The sequence below is a fragment of the Notamacropus eugenii genome, chromosome 1, assembly GCF_028372415.1.
Source record: "Notamacropus eugenii isolate mMacEug1 chromosome 1, mMacEug1.pri_v2, whole genome shotgun sequence".
Lineage (NCBI taxonomy): Eukaryota > Metazoa > Chordata > Mammalia > Diprotodontia > Macropodidae > Notamacropus > Notamacropus eugenii.
In genome coordinates, this window is record NC_092872.1 from 613,876,438 (window position 1) to 613,896,734 (window position 20,297).

General features: G+C 39.1%; 1 pseudogene; it reads right to left on the reverse strand.

The window, feature by feature from the left end:
- Positions 1-19,326: 19,326 nt before the first annotated feature.
- LOC140519230 (isochorismatase domain-containing protein 2 pseudogene) lies at positions 19,327-19,938 on the reverse strand (annotated as a pseudogene).
- Positions 19,939-20,297: the final 359 nt, after the last annotated feature.

Consider the following 20,297-nt stretch of genomic DNA (forward strand, 5'->3'; position numbering starts at 1 on the left):
ATCAGTTACGCTACAGCACCAGAGAGGGGCTCCTTCCCTGGAAAGCTTTAAGGTTAAGGATATAAGGCCTAGAACTGAAAGATAACTTAATGGTCCCCAAGATCCATCTGTAATTGCTTAATTCTCATCATGGTGAAAGGGGAGTGAACAAGGAACTTGGAACTGGGAAGAATTTTAGTCTGAATTCTTCCTTACCTATTAAGTAGATATGTGATCCTAGGCAAGTTACTTAATTTTTCTGTGTCCCAGATACATTTCCTATAAAATGGGGAAATAATACCTGTGCTACCTATCACAGAGGATGATTGAGGAAGTAATTTCCATAAAGCATTTTGTTGTTATTTAGTCTGTACTGGAGTAGTTTGTCATTTATTTCTCCAGCCTATTTTACAGATGAGGAAACTGAGACACACAAAAATAAGTACCTTACCCAGGATCACACAGCTGATGTGTCAGAGGTTGGATTCAAACTCAGATCCTTCTGACTCCAGGGCTGATACTCTATCCACTGCACCATCTAGTTTCCCTTGTAAACTTTAAAGAGCTATGAAAATATCAATGATTATTAATCAAACCCTAATTTTATAGAAGAGGAAACTAAGACTCAAAAAGGTAGTAAGAAGGAGAATTAGAATTCAAACACAGGTCCCTCTACCATATTGTTCAAAGTACATCCTAAGGGAAAGGAAGAAGAAAAAGCATCTATATAGCATAGTGCCAGGTGTGTGCTAAGCTCTTTTTACAAATATCTCATTTGATATTTGAGGAAACTGAAGCAAATAGAAGTCAAGTGAATTAGTCAGTTACAAAGCTAGTAACTATCTGAGGCCCGATTTGAATTCAGCTTTTCCTGATTCCAAGTCCAATGTTTTATCCATTGCACCGCTAGCTGCCTCTGCAGATCAGGAATTTCCTCTTCTTATTTCAAAAGAATAGGCAGCATTAGTAGTTTTTTAAAGGGTCTTCCTGGCCTCTAATCCATTGAAGAGGATATTTGAGATAGCACTGCATGAATAAGCAGTAACTATCTAATTTTATCCTATGAAACAAGATGCCAGAAATTGAACCCCAGGGCTTCACAGATGCAAAACATACACTCTGTCACTGAGCTTCAGAAGAGGAGATGGGCTAGAGACAGACTTTGGTATCCTCTTTTCTACCCCATGGAGAGCCTTTTCTCTTCTCCTTTGATGCCATTTCCTCCTTCCCTACAAAGGTAGCATGGCATAGTTGATAGAATACTGAAATTAAAGCCTGAAAGACTTAGGCTTCACTTACTACTGTCCAAAATAAAAATAATAAGAATTAAATACATATTTAAATAAACTTAAATACTTATCTCAGAGTTGTGAGATTAAAATGAGATTATAGTGGCCAATGGGTATTTATTAAACATGTACCACGTGTTAGGAACTGAAGGTATCCCCAGTACTTAGCAAATGCCTGCCACTTAGGAGTTGCTTAATAAATATCGATTGATTGATACAAAGACAAAAGTGCCACATTCCATGCATTAAGGAAGTGGAAAAATAACATTTCATAGAGCTAGTCTCCTGCCTTTGAGGAAAAATCATCCTTTCTTTGCCCCAAATTTTCTGTCTCATCTCCCATCTCTCTTGAGAAGATGAGAAACCCCTTTTCCATTAAGCACCTGACTCCTCCTTCCCAAGAAAGAGGAGAAAAACCATTCAATCAAGTCTCTAGCTTGGTCTCCCACCTTAAGGGAAGGAGAGTAACATATTCCTTCAACTACATTCTCTTGTCCCTTTGCCTGACATTCCTAAATGCCCTAGAAAACCCTATGACAAACCCTGGGGACAGTGAAAACCTATCTGAACTCATTTTTCAGTGATTAATAAACTACCCACACCCCTGACTATCATACCCTCCTCATCCCAGCAATTCTGAGCCCTCATTTGTCATCATTCAAGCCCCATTCTCTGTTTCCCACTATCTAATCCCCTATTCATATCCCCCTTAATTCAACCTCTGCACTTGCCCACCATAAAGCTACTCACCCCTTTCAGTGTGTGCTCTGGAATGCCTGCTCCATAGGAAACAACCTAAATTCTTTCCCTTCCTACTGCTTCCATCTTTTGACTCTCTCCTGATTACATATCCTCCCCTGGCTTCCCTCTCCAGCACTTTTACTCATTCCTCCCAACTCAGTGGTCAATGTGGGGGAGTTAGAATACTCCTTGCTTCCTATCGCCACTTCCAGTTTCTCCTTCTACTACCCTCACTTAGTAATTTCATCTTTGAAGTTCACTCAGTCTCTATCTACCATCCAATCAAAATCTTGATAGCTATCCTGACCTCCAAGACATTTCCCTTTTTTCTCCAGTGAATTTAATGCTTAGCTCAAAGTCTTTTTCTCTTCCTCAAATTCTGCCATCATATTAGGAGACTTTAATATAAATATTGATATTTCCTCAAATACTTTCACCTTCTAATTCCTCAATTCATTTCCTATGACTTATGTACTCCATCACAGCTAAAACCAGACCTTTGATCTAGCTATCTGTAATGTTAATGAGATTTAAGATCTTCCCCTCCCATTTATAGGCCTTACATGGATCCCATTGGGGGAGCAACTTGCCTAAGGAGGAGCTTGCTTAGGGGGAGGCTGGCTTGTAGGAAGGCTTCCACTCCTTTTGGTACTAAGTTAATTAGACACTGAGTTAGGAGAGCTGTGTTGCCTCTGAGAAGTGTATTTATACTGTGAGTTGGTATTTTGCTTTGGGGGCTTGCTTATGAGAAGGACCTTGTGATTCCCTGGTCAAGACTCTGAGTAGCTCTGTGTTCAGATCCTCCCTCTCTCCCCCACTCCTCCATGATTGCTCTGATGTAAGGGCTCTGCCAATCCAGTGGTGCATGTAAAGTGTATAGAAATATTGCTTTGATTCAGGCAGTCAGAACCCTGTCTGTTAGTTTTTATGCTAATTTTTCTGCTTGTATTTTCTGTTTGTATTTTCTCTGATATTCAGGGTGCTGACTTTCCCCCTGAACTAGTTAATATAATTAAAGAAGATTATTGACCCCTTAAAAGTTGCTTTCCTTTAAGAAAAACAGATCCAAGAACCTGTGCTAGTAGGTCATCCTGGGTATGCTAGGGTGCTTGCCTACAATCACACATGAATGTTCCACAATCTATGTTCATGAGCTCCAAAATTCCCTTCTCTGTTATTGTCATTTCTCCTCTCCCTCTGCCTTCCAACCTCAAATTCTGTTTTTCCCTCATACTATGGTTTCCAATCCCTTGACCTCTTATTTCTTTCCCAGGACATCACCCCAATGTTAGCTACAATCTCCTTCTTCCTCTTGACTTCTTGGCAAAACCAATTTAACCCTACATCTTTTCTTGAGTCTCTTGGTCCCTTTTATTGCCAAACTTGCCCTGAAAAGTCCCAGGCTTGGGTCACTTCCACCATCCACTGCCCTCACCCCTATATACATGCTGCTAAATGAAGCTAGAGAAAATCATGAAACTGTATTGACTTGGGTCCAACATAAATTTGTCACATAATTTTAACTGGACCCTTACTACTTCTAGGCAATGCTCCTATACCTCCCTAATTGACTCACTATCCCACTCACTGTGGTAGATCTTCCAAAACTTTTTATTTTTCATCAAACTGACCATAGCTCCCTCTTGCCACCTTCTTTTAGTTGAGAACCTTGCCTCATAATTCCCTGGGAAAAAAATAGGCCATTCACCAAGAGCTTCTTCTTCTCCCTTCTTCCTCATCTCACATCACCCAGATGCCTTTAACCACTATCTCCTACTTCACTTCTCCCTTAGAGAATGAGGTAGCCCATCTTCTTACCAAAGTGAACCCCTCTACATGCACAAATGATCCAAATCCATCCCATCTTCTCCAGCAAATTGTCTCCTCTATCATCACCATTCTCATTTGTCTTTAATCTCTCCCAGCCTACTGGCTTCTTCCTTATGGGTTATAAACATGCCCGGGTCTCCTCATCCTCAAAAACTTATTACTTGATATGCCCACCACTGCTAGTTACCTTCCTATATCTCTCCTCCCTTTTATGACTAAAATCTTTGAGAAGACCTTGTACAATAGTGGCCTCCACTTCCTTTCCTCTTATTCTTTTTGATGATCCTTAGTCTAGCTTCCAATTTCATCATTCAATAGAATGGCTCTCTCCAAAGTTGCTAACATGTTTTTAATGGCCAAATCTAACATCCCTTTCTCAGACCTTATCTTTCTTGACCTTTTGTAGCCTTTAACACTATATTCTACTTTGTATTCTCTTCTCTCTAGGTTTTCAATACACTACTCTCTCCTGGTTCCCCTGACTTTCTATCTGACTTTTTTTTACCTGACTTCTTTCTCCTTTGATGGAAAAAATCATTCCAAACATAAGAGATATGTATTGAAAAACACATGGAGTATGTCGTGGGGGGAACAGTAAGGAAGCTAGTGTTACTGGACTATGGTATATATGGAGAAGAGTAAGGTTTAAGAAGACTGGAAAATCAAGAGAGGGGTCAGGTTATAAAGGACTTTGAATACCAAAGGATTTTATATTTGATCCTGGCAGTAATAGATAGCCACTGGAGTTGTGTGTGTGTGTGTGTGTTGTGATGCTCTGATCTTTGCTTCAGGAAGATCAATTTGACAGCAGAATTGAGGATGGACTGGAGTGGAGAGAGACTTGAGGTGAGGGGACCAAACAGTAGTCTGTTGGAATACTGTAAGTGTTAGCTAATGAGGTCTTGCATAAGGGTAACGACAATGTCAGAGGAAAGAGGGAGGATAGGAGAGATATTGAAAAGGTAGAATCAAAAGGACTTAGAATAATTAGCTATGAGACTGAGAGTGAGGAGTGGAGGATGACACCTAAGTTGAGATCCTGAGTGACTAGGAGGATGGTGGTACCATTCACAGTAATAGGGAAGTTGGGAATAGGGGAAAAGATAATGAGTTCAATTAGGAAATGTTGACTTAGAAGTCTCTACAAGACATTCAGTTCAGGTTATCCAATAGACAGCAAAAGATTGCCCATCCACCTTACTATCTCAATTCAGAAATCCATCCTGGTGCAGACCCTTATCACCTCATGCCTTTACTATTGCAAGAACCTTCTAGTTAGTGCTCCTGCCTTAAATTTCTCCCCACTTCAGGGCATTTATTCTACTTGGCTGCCAAGGTGTTTCTCCTAAAGTGGAATGATTAACTGTGGTATTACCATGTCACCTCTTTCTAAGCGTAATCCACTGGCTCCCTATTATCCCCAGAATCAAATACAAAATGTTCTCTTTGACATTTAAAGTCTGTTGGAATACTGTAAGTGTTAGCTAATGAGGTCTTGAATAAGGGTAATGACAATGTCAGAGGAAAGAAGAGGGAGGATAGGAGAGATATTGAAAAGGTAGAATCAACAGGACTTGGAAAATGATTAGCTATGAGACTGAGAGTGAGGAGTGGAGGATGACACCTAAGTTGAGATCCTGAGTGACTAGGAGGATGGTGGTACCATTTACAGTAATAGGGAAGTTGGGAACAGGGGAAAAGATAATGAGTTAAAAAGATAATAATTACCCCTTCCTATCTTTCCAGTCTTCTTATACTTTAGTCCTCTTCATATACTCTATGATCCAGTGACACTAACTTGCCTCAGACATGACACTCCACCTCCCAACTCCTTCGAGAGATTGCATTAAAAAGTTGTTCCTATACCTGGAAGGTTCCTCCTCATTTCTGCCACCTGGATTCCCTGATCTCTTCCCAGACTCAGCTAAAATCTCACCTTCTGCAGTAGGCCTTTCCCAGTCTCTGTCCTCCCTATATCTTTCCTAGAGGGAGATAAAATACTTTACCTGGATTTAGGCAGACCTGAGTTAAAATCCAACCTCAGATAATTACTAGCTCTGTGACTCTGTCAAGTCACTAAACCTCTGTCTGCCTCAGTTCCTTCAACCGTAAAATGGGAACAATAATGGCACCTATCTCCCAGGATTATTGCAAGGATTAAATAAGATAATATTTTTAAAGTGCCTATCACAGTGCCTGGAACACAGTAAGTGCTTAATAAAACCTCAGTTCCATGTTTGTTCCTCCTAACACCTTCCCACAGAAATTATCTTCCATTTACACTGTTTATGTCTTTCTTTTTATATGTAATTTATTTATAATGAGTTTTCAACATTCACCTCCACAAGATTTTGAATTCCAAATATCCTCCCCATCTCTCCCCTCCCCTACCCAATGACAGTATGGACGCCAACCACACCTTTCCCCAAATGCAGTTGCTTCTTTTATTCCCCTTCTCCTATCCCCCTCCCCTCTTTTTGCCTGTAAGGCAAGAGAGATTTCTATATCCCATTGCCTGTACAATTTATTTCCTAGTTGCATGCAAAAACAATTTTTAAAATTCATTTTTAAAGCTTTGGGTTCCACATTCTCTCCCTCCCTCCCTCCCTCCCAACCCTCATTGAGAAAGCAAGCGATTTGATAAAGGTCATATATGTGGAACCATGCAAAACACTTCCATAACAGTCATGCTGCAAAAGACTAACCACATTTCTTCCTGTCCTGTCTTGCCCTCCATTTATTTCATTCTTTCCCTTGATCTGTTCCCCCACAATAGTGTTTCCTTTTGATTTTCTGAATAGCGTTTCCCCCAATCTGTCATCCTTTCTATTCTCCTCCCTCTTCTAGCCCCTTCTCCCTTGCCTTTCTGCAGGGTAAGATAGATTTCCATACCTAATTAGGTGTGTGTTATTCCCTCCTTAAGCCAGATATGATGAGAGTAAAGCTCACTTATTCCCCCTCCCCCTCTTCCCTTCCATTGTAAATGCTCTTTCTTGCCTCTTTTATGAGATGTTTTACTACATTCTGCCTCTCCTTTCTCTTTCTCCCATTACATTCTTCTCAGCACTTAATTTTATTTTTTATGTATCCTCCCTTCATATTCTGCTCACCCTGTGCTCTTTATGTATGTACATATATACATACATGTTACATATATGTATATATGCATCTACGTACATAATATACACATTATACATACCCACATATGTTCCCTGTAACTACCTTAATACTGTGAAAGGTCTCATGAGTTATAAACATCATCTTTCCATGTAGGAATGCAAACAGTTCAACTGTAATGAGTCCCTTATGGCTTTTCTTTCCTGTTTCCCTTTTCATGTTTGTCTTGATTCTTGTATTTGAAGGTCAAATTTTCTATTCAGTTCTGGTCTTTTCAGCAAGAATGCTTGAAAGTTCTCTATTTAATTGAAATTCCAATTTTCCCCCCAAAGTAGTATACTCAGTTTTGCTGGGTAGGTGATTCTTGCCTTTAATCCTAGCTCCTTTAACCTCTGCTATATCATATTCCAAGTCTTTTGATCCCTTAGTGTGGAAGTGGCTAAATCCTGTGTTATCTTGATTGTGTTTCCACAATACTTGAATTGTTTATTTCTGGCTACTTGTAATATTTTCTCCTTAACCTGAGAACTCTGGAATTTGGTTACAATATTCCTAGAAATTTTCCTTTTGGAGTTTCTTTCAAGAAGTGAGCAGCAGACTCTTTCAATTTCTATTTTACCATCCAGTTCAAGAATATCAGGACAATTTTCCTTGATAATTTCTTGAAATATGATGTCTAACCTTTTTTTTGTGATCATAGTTTTCAGGTAGACCAATAATTTTAAAGTTATCTCTCCTGGATCTGTTTTCCAGGTCAGTTGTTTTTCCATTAAGATATTTCACATTGTCTTCTATTTTTTCATTCTTTTGGTTTTGTTTTATAATTTTTTGATTTCTCATAAAGTCATTAGCTTCCATTTGCTCCATTCTAATTTGGAAGAAATTATTTTCTTCAGTGAGCTTTTGGACTTCTTTTCCATTTGACCAATTCTGCTTTTTCAAGCATTCTTCTCATCACTGGCTTTTTTGGCCTCTTTTGCCATTTGGGTTAGTTTTTTTTTAAAAGTGTTATTTTGTTCGGCATTTTTTTGGGTCTTCTTTAGCAAGCTGTTGACTTGTTTTTCATGATTTTCTTGCATTGCTTTCATTTCTCTTGCCAATTTCTCCTCTATTCTTACTTGATTTTCAAAATCCTTTTTGAACTCTTCCATGGCCTGAATTCATATTTTTCTTGGAGTCTTTGGATGTAGGAGCCTTGATCTTCCTGTCTTCCTCTGGTTTTATGCATTGATCTTCCTCGTCATAAGAAAATACCTTTTCACCAAGAAAGTAAACTTATGTAGTCTTATGTTTTTCCACCTTTTGGTCCTTTTCACAGCCAATGATTTGACTTCTGAGATCCTTGTTAAGTGGAGGATACACTACCCCAAGTTTCGGAGGCTTTGTGCACCTGCTTTCAGAAATATCTCCTGAGACTTGTAAGTTCTCGGCTACTCCAAAGTGATATCACAGGAGAGGTGTTTGTTCCTCTCCTGGCCTGGATTCTAGTCTGTGTGTAACCACAAGTATTTTTTTCTGCTCTGGATATGCTACTAGGATTCCTTCCCCACAGCCGGCACCAGCTCTGCCACGCCAGCACTCCTCCTTGCCCCAGGACTACTACACAGGACTGCAACCCAGATCAGCTGCTCAGTTCCCCCATCTGCAGGCTGAGAGCTCCAGAAGCAGCTGTTGCTTCAACAGTGGCTGCCACCACCCTGGAGCTGGGGCAGGGGACAGACTACATTCCTCTCTCACCCAAGTGACCTAACTTTCCCACTGACCTTTGAAACTATCTTTGGCTTTGTGGATTGAGAAGTCTGGAAACCACACAGCAGTGCTACAGTGCCCTGAGGCTTGCTCTGGTCCTGTCTGTGCAGGTGTGGCCCACTCTGAGCTTTGCTGTGCTCCCAGTCTGATGTAACAGACCCTTCTTGTTGGCCTTCCAGATTGTTTTGGACTGGAAATCTCTTTCACTCTGTAATTTTTTGGCTTCTGCTGCTCTAGAATTTGTTTAGAATCATTTTCTCCAGGTATTTTATGGGCCATGTGGGGAAGCTTCTACAAGTCTGTCTTTCTACTCCACCATCTTGGCTCACCCCCTTATATAAAAAATCTTAGAAATTATGACAAAGATAGTGAAATAAATGAGAAGTTGATTAAGGATATTTGAATATTATGTGTTTTTATTACCTCAGCACTTAGAATACTGCTTGGTACATTGTAAGTTCAATATTAAACACTTTTCAGGGACTGACTGACAAGATAAGAAGAACCTTGAGTAGAACTCACTCTCTTTCAATGAAAAATGACAGCAGAAAAGAAAAGGCTTCTGCTAATGGAGCTGAACCACCTGATACCATTTTGTCTGTTCTGTTTTGGGCCTGAACCACACCCTCACAACTGTAAGATGATGTTACAAAGTAGTAGGAAAGGGATGTAGCCCACAAGGCAGTGGCCAATGAATCAGATGACCTGTGTTTTAGTTTTGTTTTTGGTATTGCTCAGAGTATGACACTAGGTGCATTTATTTTTCTCTCTGGGTTCTTGTTTCCTTCTCTGTATAATTAGGGAATTGGACTAAGTCATTTTCGTTTTAGCTTTTTTTCCATCAATAGAGAATAGAGTTTTAGGGTATAGCACAGGAAAAGACATTAGAGATTATTTAATCCAGTAGTCCCAAACCTTTTAAGGTAGGAGAGTCCCTACTGAATGTCAATAATTTTTTCAAACTCCATCATGTCATAGATTTAGAGCTAGAAGGAAATCTAGAGGTCATCTAACCCAATCCCCTTGTTTTTTCCAAAGAGGATGTGGAGGTCCAGAGAAATTAGGACACACCCCAATTCATGAAGATAGTAATGAAGACTTAAATCCAAGCCCTCTGACTCCAAATCCTGATGATGTTTGTACTGATATCCATTGATTCAGAAAATACATAATGAAAAAAATGTTATTACAAAATCAGTAACATTTCTTTTGGTGAAGAAATAGATGGACAAGATGTGTAAAAGCCAGTGGTAGGTGTCTCCTCCTACCTCTCCACCCCCATTGCCACTGTAGTTACCTTTGACCCAGATTTAGTAATAAACTCTTATTTGATCTTTCTGACCCTCAGTATCTCCTCTTACTAATATATTCTTCAAATAGCTGAAAAACCAACCAAACAAAAAATCCCCCAACCAAAACCCAAATCTTTTCACAATTATACTAAGAAATTTTTAGTGCAGGAATGCTTTCCCCCCCCCAAAAATATTAATTTATTTCTTTTCAGTTTTCAACAATAGCTTCCATAAGTTCTGGATTTTCTCCCCCTCCTTCCCCGACATAGCATGCGAACTTATATTGGCTCTGCACATACATTCCTATTAAACACATTTTCACATTAGCCATGTTGCATAGAAGAATTAAAATGAATGGAAGAAACCATGAGAAAAACAAAACATAACAAGGAGAAAATAGCCTGCTTCATTCTGCATTCTGACTCTCTAGTTTTTTCTCTGGTTGTGAATGGCATTTTGCATCATGAGTCCTTTGGAACCGTTTTAGGTCCTTGCATTGCTGTGAAGGGCTAAGTCTATCAAAAACAGCCCTTGCACACTGTGGCTGTAGCTGTGTATGATGTTCTCTTGGCTCTCAGCATCAATTCATATAAGTCTTTCTAGGTTTTTCTGAAGTCTACCTGTTCATCATTTCTTATACCACAATAGCATTCCATTACATTCATATACCACAACTTGTTCAATCATTCCCCAGTTGATGGGCATCCCCTCATGGTGCAGGGATTCTTAACCATTTTTGTGTGTGTCATGGATCCCTTCATCAGTCTAATGAAATCTATGGACCCCTTCTGAGAATAATGTTGTTAAATGCATCAAATAAAATACATAGGATTCAAAAGAAGCTAATTATACTGAAATGTTGCAAAAATGTTAAAAAAAAAAAAAGAAAACAAAAGTTCATGGACTCCAGGTTAATAGCCCCTGTTTTCAGGAATATCCAATACCTTTAGGATAAATTACAAATTTTGTGACCTCATACTTGAGGACACAATATGTCTTCAGTATCTTTCTTCGTTTATTTGCTTATTCATTTGTTCATTAATTTGTTTCTTCTTTCCTTCTGTTTTTCTTTTCCATTCTTTCTGCATTGCTTATTTTCTGAAAGTGGTATTGATGCTTTTATTAAAACCATAGTCATTTTCCAACATACCTCCCCCCCATCAAAAAATGAACCCTCTCTTTTAACAAAGAAGAACAGATAAGCAAAAAAAATTGCTAATAACAACTAAATCTGATGGCACATGCAGCTTGTGTTTACTGTCCCCACCTCATCCTCTGTTCTCTGAGATGAAGATCTGTCATTGCAATTACTCTGAGTTTGGCTGCATTGGGCTACATTTTATTAATTTTATTAAATCACAATAGAAATTACCTACACTTGACAGATAGTATGTTCAATCTATGGAATTTTATTCACACTGCATATCTTGTTGAAGATTAAAATCAAAGTGATAATCCTCGCTGGAATATAGATTCTTAGACCCTTTTGCAATGATTTCATGGCCCCAGGGCTCTATGGCTTATGAGTTAGGAACCACTGAGCTAGTCTAGCTTCTCTATTTTAGAGATGAGGGAGCAGTGATGTGCTGAAGGTCTCTCTCTCTCTTTCTCTCTCTCTCTCTCTCTCTCTCTCTCTCTCACACACACACACACACACACACACACACACACATACACACAGTCAAAATCCTGGGTTGTGAGACCAGATAGTTTGAAGATTTTGATTTAAAGGTGATGTTATACAACAGAAAGCATGCTAGATCTGGAATCTATAGAGACCTGCGTTCAAATTCTTGTTCTGCTATTTACGAGCCGTGTGAGCCTAGTTAAGTCATTTAATGCCTTCAAATGTCAGCTTCCTTATCTATAGCTATATGTATATATATCTGTATAATCTTTGAACTACTAATTACATAGAACTATTTTGAGGAATGTATTTTGGAAACCTTAAAGTGTTCCAGACTCCAAAGCTGTGATTATTTAGTCCTTAGTCTTTTCTATATCAGGTGAAGGAAGACTGATGTTAATTAATCAATGTGCATTTTAAAAAATATACCTACTATATACTGGGCACATAGTATGCATTAAAAACTGCCAGGGCCAGGTAGGGGAAGTAGAGTCTGTGTCCAAAAGAAATTTATGTCAACAGAGACATAACAGACATGTAATGTCTAAAATACATTTCTGGAATCTTAAGAAAAACCCCAGTAAACCTGAGTGAATTCTGTTTAGTATTTAAAGGTAAAAGAATTACAGTATTTAAATTTAGAATTTAAGGGGAGTGAAATCATTCTGTCCTCTAAGGAAGCTCTAAAACTATAGACGTACACATAAATACATACATACATATATACATATATATATTTTCTTGATAACATATAAAAACAATATGTAAAAAGTTACCCAGTGCCCCAACCAGACTTCACCCCCTCTCCCACTTGCACATTCTCTATGATCTCTGTCAGTCTCTGGGGCCAGGCTTAGATGGGAAAGGGAGGAGGGGAATAAGCATTTATCAGTTTTACAAATATTATCGCATTTGATCCTCATAAAAACCTTGTGACAAAAGTGCTGTTGTTATTCTCATTTTACGATTGAGGAAATAGACAAACAGGTTGAGTGAATTGACCACAGTCACACAGCTAGTGAGTGTCAGGTCTCCCTGACTCCAAGCATAAAATGCTATCTATCTACTTTGCTACCAGCTATTTCTTGTCCTTTCCTCTCAAAAGACTCAAGTAGGATTATTGTTAGTTTTTTTGTTTACTTTGAGGGATTTTACATCTGTTCAGATCCTTTCTGTCACACAGGTAGCATAGCAGTAGAGGAACTGTGTGTGTGTGTGTGTGTGTGTGTGTGTGTGTGTGTGTGAGAGAGAGAGAGAGAGAGAGAGAGAGAGAGAGTATGTGAGACAGAGAGAGAGAGACAGAGACAGACAGAGACCCAGAGAGAGAGATACAGAGAAAAACAGAGATAGAGACAGAGATACAGAGAAAGACAGAGAAACAGAGACAGAGAGACAGAGATAGAGGCAGAGAGACAGAGACACACAGAGAGAGAGACAGAGACACACAGAGAGAGAGACAGAGACAGAGACAGATAGACACAGAAAGACACACAAAGAGACGAGACAGAAAGAGACAGAGAGATATATATAGAGAGAGACACAGGGTTCTAAGAAGTCATGGATTGAATTCTGTGTTTGATGTTACTATAAAATAAAATACAATTTTTTACTGTTAAATAAAATACAATTGCAATCTTTCTAGTCTTTATAGAGTTAAAATTCTTGTAATGTTTGTGAACTAATTCTTGAGACTGCTTTGTATCTAATATCTAATTTAGATACATAATATATATATTATGTATATACACATATATGTATATGTTATGGGCACATATGCACATACAAACATATGCTTCAACACACATACTTGGGTCAGTCAGTACAATAGAGGTTAGCACTTAGTCCAATTTTTGTATGTACATGTTCAATCTGTCTCTCCAAACACATTGTGAGCTCTTAGGGAGTAAAGACAATATTTTATGTATGACCTTCTAAGGTCTAGAACTAAGATTTGGGATTTCTAGGTATTATCATCTCTCTATCTTTCTATCTCTGTCTGTCTGTCTGTCTATTTATTTATCTCCCTATCTGTCATCTCTTAGTACCTGTATTTTCCCCTTATTATATTGCTTGAAATTCAAGTCTGTGTTGTATTCATATGTATATTCCCAAAACAATCCCTCACATGTAGCAGGCTCTTTATAAATACATATCGAATCGGACCAAATTGAATTTCCAACCTCAGTTCCCAGTTCCCTGCCTATCACCACTTGTTGGTAGTTATTGGTCCTTAAACCTTGACTCAATTATCTAGATTCCCAACTTCCTGTCTGTTCTGACTTATACGTACTAATTTAGGCACAAATTGTTGCCTACCTATTCCAACTTTGGTTTGCATCTGGGAACCTCTGCTCTACTACTGCTCATGAGTTTGGAGTATCAGGGAACCATGGTGGATGTTGAGCAGTGTCATGATAGAATAGTGCATGTGTTTGTGTGTGTGTGTATCTGAAAGGTTTGCCTTTCATTGGTGTGCAGGATGGATTAGAAAATAGAAAGTCAGAGAGACCAGATAGGAGACTATTGTAGTAATAGAAACATAAAGTAAAAAGACCTGAATTAAGAAGATAACAGAAAGAATACAGAGGAAGAGACAAATGGGAGTGACTTTAAAGTGACTATGGAGTATTGCATGTGTGTGTGTGTGTGTGTGTTCGTGCATGCATGTGTGAGAGACAGATAGACTGAGACAGAACGAGAGAAAGGGAAGGTTTTGAACCTATAAGACTAAAATACTGGTGGCATCAATGACACAAATTAGAGAGCAAGGAAGCAGAGTTTGGCGAAGATCTTATTAGGTTAGCGAATCCTCTTGCAGTGACAAATGGCACAGTCTTATAGTTTTATAGCCTCATTCATAGTTTTATGTTTTCAGACTTCTAGGAACATCTCACGATTATGTAGATTTCTGTGTGTCCCTTTGATTGAAACTGACTGAAAATCCGTGAAGATTGTTCCCAAAAGAAAGAAAATAAGAACTTTGAAGTTGAGACCTCATAATTGAAGACTTGCACTATAATGGCTTTCCTCACCCATCCCCTCCAAAAAGAGAAATCATCAGAATTTCGTAGTCAGTTGAAGTGTTTTGATATTTCCATGGATCTATCATCTCACTGATATCAGTACTTCCTCCAGTAGTACAGATGGAAACTCATCCACACTTTCTCATGTTATTCGATTATTGTCTAGGTCTTCCTATAAATCCTCTGCCTCCTATAAATTCTTCCCAACATTCTGGGAACCTGCCTCTAGAATTCTTGGCATAATATAAATGATAATCAACCATTAACAGGATAGACTAGTGGTTATACCTTGCTCTCACAACATGAATAGCCCACATCCTTTATTGACCTTTCATCTCTCTGGTGATATCTTTTTCTACCACTTCTCCATGGCAACAATATGACTCTCTAGTGCCTTTTGGATCACCCACAAATTTACATTTTCAGACATTGCAGTATCTGATAACTATGGGCTATATACAATATCCCTGGAATAATATCAATGCTAAAAAGATGGACTTGTGTTAAAAGGTGAAGTTGAGGGTCATTAAGGGTACAGTTTTCTAAATGCAATCCAGTTTACTCTCTTCTCCCTATTTAATCTCACAGATACAGGAGTAAGAATAGAGAAGAAGGAAAGTCTTAGGAAGAAAGGATGAGTTAGAGGAAATAAGTCAGGAAAAGTCTGGCTTTCCTGAAAATTGGTTGTGTTGAATGAGTGGGTATGGAGAAGGAACTCTGGATCAGGTACAAGTAAAGTGAGATGTCCTCTTAAGGGTCACTTCTAGCTCTTAGATTCTATGAAAACAAAAAGAGTAAAAGAAATGGAAAAAGTGAATGGATGGGAAAACAGATATGTAGAAAGAAAGAAGAGAGAGATGGAAAAGGAGAAAGGGGAAGAGGAGAAAAATAGAGGGAAATAAGAAAAGGAGAAGATATAGAGGTAAAAGGAGAAAGAAAAGTGAGTTATCTTTATCCCAAGAACACTGATTACTCAGGTTGGGGAAGCTAGGGTAGGGTATTGTATAGCTATCATATATATATATATATATATATAAAATAATTAAATATAATAGCAATATTTCATTATAGGTCACTGCCTATAATGTGGCTAGAATCATACTTGATAAGACTGATTCTTTGTGCATTCACACTGCCTGGTGGGGGTGGGGATGGGGGAGAACTGACATAAGAAATGAAAGAGAGGATGAGTTGATTTGTTCCCCCCCCCTCCAGGTTTCTTGAATAAAGCAGCTTCAGATTCAGTGATATTAGATTATTATCATTTCTATTCCTCTGGCCACTGCCAGTCTCTCCATTTATTATGACAATTAGCATGAACTATTGCTGATGCTAATTAGACTTTGAGAAAGGCATCTTGTTTTCCTATTTGTTTGAGATTAGGAGGGTAGGAGAGGGTGGAGGAGGAAGTAAAGGAAATGCCAAGGCTTAGATCAATCACCCTTGGGCTGAGTCAGGTTCAGGTGAAGGATGGAGAAAGGACCATCTGGTGTGAGCTCCATTTATCTGCCCCCACACTCTTCAAATCCAAACTTCTCTGCCTGGCTTTCGTGACCCCTTATAGCCCACCTCCGCTCAGCCTACTCAACCTTCACTCCTACTGTTCTGCAACACACAGTCTGTCTCCAGCCTATCTTTGTTCACGTTGTTCACCTACACAGACATTCCATCCTCTTTTGTCTCTATGCAATCCTTACCCATCCTCCAGGATACAGTTCAAATTTCAATCAGGCTATTAGAGAAATCTTTCTACCACAAGCAGAAAAATTAATTAAGGGAATAGTCAAAGTGGGGAAACAGCCTCGTTCTATACTATTCCCATTCATTTCTTCAATGCCTTCCCCCCAAACTGCACTATCCATTGCCCCCTTCTTATTTGGCCCTTTCCTGTCTTTTGATTGTGCTATCCCCATACTTAAACTGGATCTTTCTCAGCATCTCCATCCATTTCTGCATTTTGAAATATTGCTCTTTCTTTAAGCCCCCAAATCAGTTATTATTTCCTCTTTGAAATCCTCCTTAGTCCTTTACTTGGTAATAACCTCTCTCTTCTTTAGATTTTCAGGGTGCTTTCTCAATCCCTTTCCTTCACAATTTTTCCTAGCTTGTGTTATAATTGTAGTACCCAGTAAAACCTCATCATATGTGGAACCCCTACTCTAGATACTTTATGAATCAACACCAGTCAAAATCATAGCTCATGAACCCCTGCCAACGTGTTTACTTTTTAGTGATCTAAATAGCAGTGACAGTACCAAGCAAAAGATATTGAATTAAACAAGCACGTCAAAATGAATGACAAAGAAGATTTCCATTCCACCACCTCCTACCCAGAATCTCTTTTTTAAATGTTTATTTATTTATTTTTAGTTTTTCAACATTCATTTCCACAAAATTTTGAGTTCCAAATTTTCTCCCCATCTCTTCCCTCCCACCACCCCAAAATGCTGTGCATTCTGATTACCCCTTGCCCCAATATGCCCTCCCTTCTATCATACTCCTCCCTTCCTTTTACCCCATCTTCTCTCTTTTTTTGTAGGGCAAGATAGATTTCTATACTCCATTACCTGCATTTCTTATTTCCCAGTTGTACGCAAAAATAATTCTCAACATTCATTCCTAAAACTTTGAGTTCCAACTTATCTCCCTTCCTCCCTCCTCACTTACCCTACTGAGAAGGCAAACAGTTCAATATAGGCTATATATGTGTAGTTTTGCAAAAGACTTGCATAAAAGTCATGTTGTGTAAGACTAACTGTATTTCTCTCCATTCTATCCTGCCTCCTATTTCTTCTATTCTCTCTTTTGACCTTGTCCCTCCCCAAAAGTGTTTACTTCTAAGTACTCCCTTCTCCCATTTGCCTTCCCTTCTATCTTCCCCCACCCCACTTGTCCCCTTCTCCCCTACTTTCCTGTAGTGTAAGATAGATTTTCATACCAAATTGAGTGAGCATGTTATTCCCTCCTTAAGCCAAATGTGATGAGAATAAGCTCCACTTTTTCCCTCTCACCTCCTCCCTTTTCTCCTCCAATGAAAAGCTTTTTCTTGCCCCTTTATGAGAGATAATTTTCCCCATTCCATTTCTCCCTTTCTCCTCCTAATATATCCCTGTCTCACCCCTTAATTTTATTTTTATATATCATCCCTTTGTATTCAACTCACCCTGTACTCTCCATCTTTCTATCTATCTATCATCTATCTATCTATCTATCTATCTATCTATCTATCTATCTATCTATCTATCTATCTATCTATTTATCTAATCTATCCATCCATCCATCCATCCATCCATCTATCTCTCTATCAACATATATAAATATGTATATGTATGTCTGTATAATCCCTCCACCTATCCAAATACTGAGAAAAGTTTCAAGAATTACAAATATTTTCTTTCCATGTTGGAATGTGAACAGCTCAACTTTAGAAAGTTCCTTATGAGTTTCATGTTTACTTTTTCATGCTTCTCTTGATTCTTATGTTTGAAAGTCAAATTTTCTATTCAGCTCTGGTCTTTTCATCAAGAATGCTTGGAAGTCCTCTATTTCATTGAATGATCACTTTTTCTCTTGAAGAATTATACTCAGTTTTGCTGGGTAGGTGATTCCTGGTTTTAATCCTAGTTCCTTTGACTTCTGGAATATTATATTCCAAGCCCTTAGATCCCTTAATGTAGAAGCTTCTAGATCTTGTGTTATCCTTATTTTATTTCCACAATACTTGAATTGTTTCTTTCTAGATGCTTGAAATATTTTCTCCACGACCTGGAAAATCTGGAATTTCATTACAATATTCCTTGGAGTTTCTCTTTTCAGATCTTTTTCAGGAGGTGATGGGAGGATTCTTTCAATATTTATTTTTCCCTCTGGTTCTAGAGTATAAGAGCAGTTTTCTTTGATAATTTCGTGAAAGATGATGTCTAGGCTCTTTTTTTGATCATGGCTTTCAGGTAGTCCCATAATTTTTAAATTGTCTCTCCTGGATCTATTTTCCAGGTCAGTTGTTTTTCCAATGAGATATTTCACATTATCTTCCATTTTTTCATTCTTTTGGTTTTGTTTTGTCATTTCTTGGTTTCTCATAAAGTCATTAGCTTCCATCTGCTCTACTCTAATTTTTAAGGAACTATCTCTTCAGTGAGGTTTTGAACCTCCTTTTCCATTTGGCTATTTATGCTTTTTAAAGTATTCTTCTCATTGGCTTTTTGGACCTCTTTTGCCAATTGAATTACCCTATTTTTAAAGGTGTTATTTTCTTTTTTCTTTTCTTTTCTTTTTTTTGGTGGAGTAAACCTTTATTCTTTGAACTGTGCTTGGAGAGTTACCTCCACCCAGTCTGTCCCCTCCAAGCACCTAGCCAATCCCTTCCCTTTTTTCAAGGGCCCTTATTTGCATAGAAGGTGGTGGTTGGCCAATGGAACCAGTGCTTTCTGCTAGGGTGGGGTGAGGGAGGTGGTTCTGTCTGAAGGGAGAAGCTTTCCCCTCTCCTGGGACTGAGACCTTTGCTCCCAAGAGAAGGGTTCCATGCTAAACTTATAGGAGGTCCAAGGAAGTAGGGAGGTCATATTCTGGCGAATCTGTTCTCATGGGCTGTTCATGTGTATGTGTGTGTGTGTGTGTGTGTGTGTGTGTGTGTGTGTGTGTGTGTGTGTGTGTGTGTGGAGGCAGCTTGGGGATGTTCATCTGAGGAGGGACCTCTGGCCCTGGAACAAGCCAAGGAGTCTGCTGTCGGGAGCTGGATCCCTAATTAATGTCTGCACCTCCTTGAAACATGGATGGGCAGAATCACCCACTAGCTGTAGTATGAGGCACTTGCTGGTGGTAAGAAAGACCCTACTCTGGTGCATCCTGGACAGAGCCAGCAATCGATTCACCTGAGTGTGGGAGGAGTGGGTATCTGCCAACATGTGCATGTCCAGGCCTCTCTCCAGAAGGTCCAGGCTATGCTCATAACACAGGCTTGGTCCTCAATACCACACAGCAGTATGGACCATAGGCCAAGCCTGGCCTTCATCAGTTGCTCCACTTCAGGCACCACCATCCTGAAGCACATCTTGGGCACTGCTTGGATACACTGGGCCCCCAGCTTTGGGACTGTGGGACCCAGGCCCTTGAGATACCATTTAGTCAACATCTGTGTGATGTCCGGCACCTGGGCTACCTGGAGCATGTGGGCTAACACTGGCACTATCTGAGGGAAGAAGGAAATGATGCCTCTGAATTGTGTCCCACAGGAAGAACATGGAGGGGCCAGGGAGTACATGGCCCAGGTCCAGCTGAGCAGCTGCCATTGTGCCTCTTTGATTTTTGCTATATCTTTCAAGGTGTTATTTTCTTCAGCATTTTTTGGGTCTCCTTTAGCAAGCTGTTGGCTTGCTTTTTATGATTTTCTTACATCTCTCATTTCTCTTCCTAATTTTTCCTCCACTTCTCTTACTTGATTTTCAAAATCCTTTTTGAGCTCTGCCATTGCCTGAGATCATTGCATATTTATTTTGGATGTTTTGGATGCAGAAGCCTTGACTTTTAGGTCTTCTTCTGATGGTATGCATGGCTCTTCCTCATCTGAAAGGATGGAAGAAAATACCTGTTAACCAAGAAAGTATCCTTCTATAGTCTTATTTTTTTCCCCTTTTTGGGCATTTTCCCA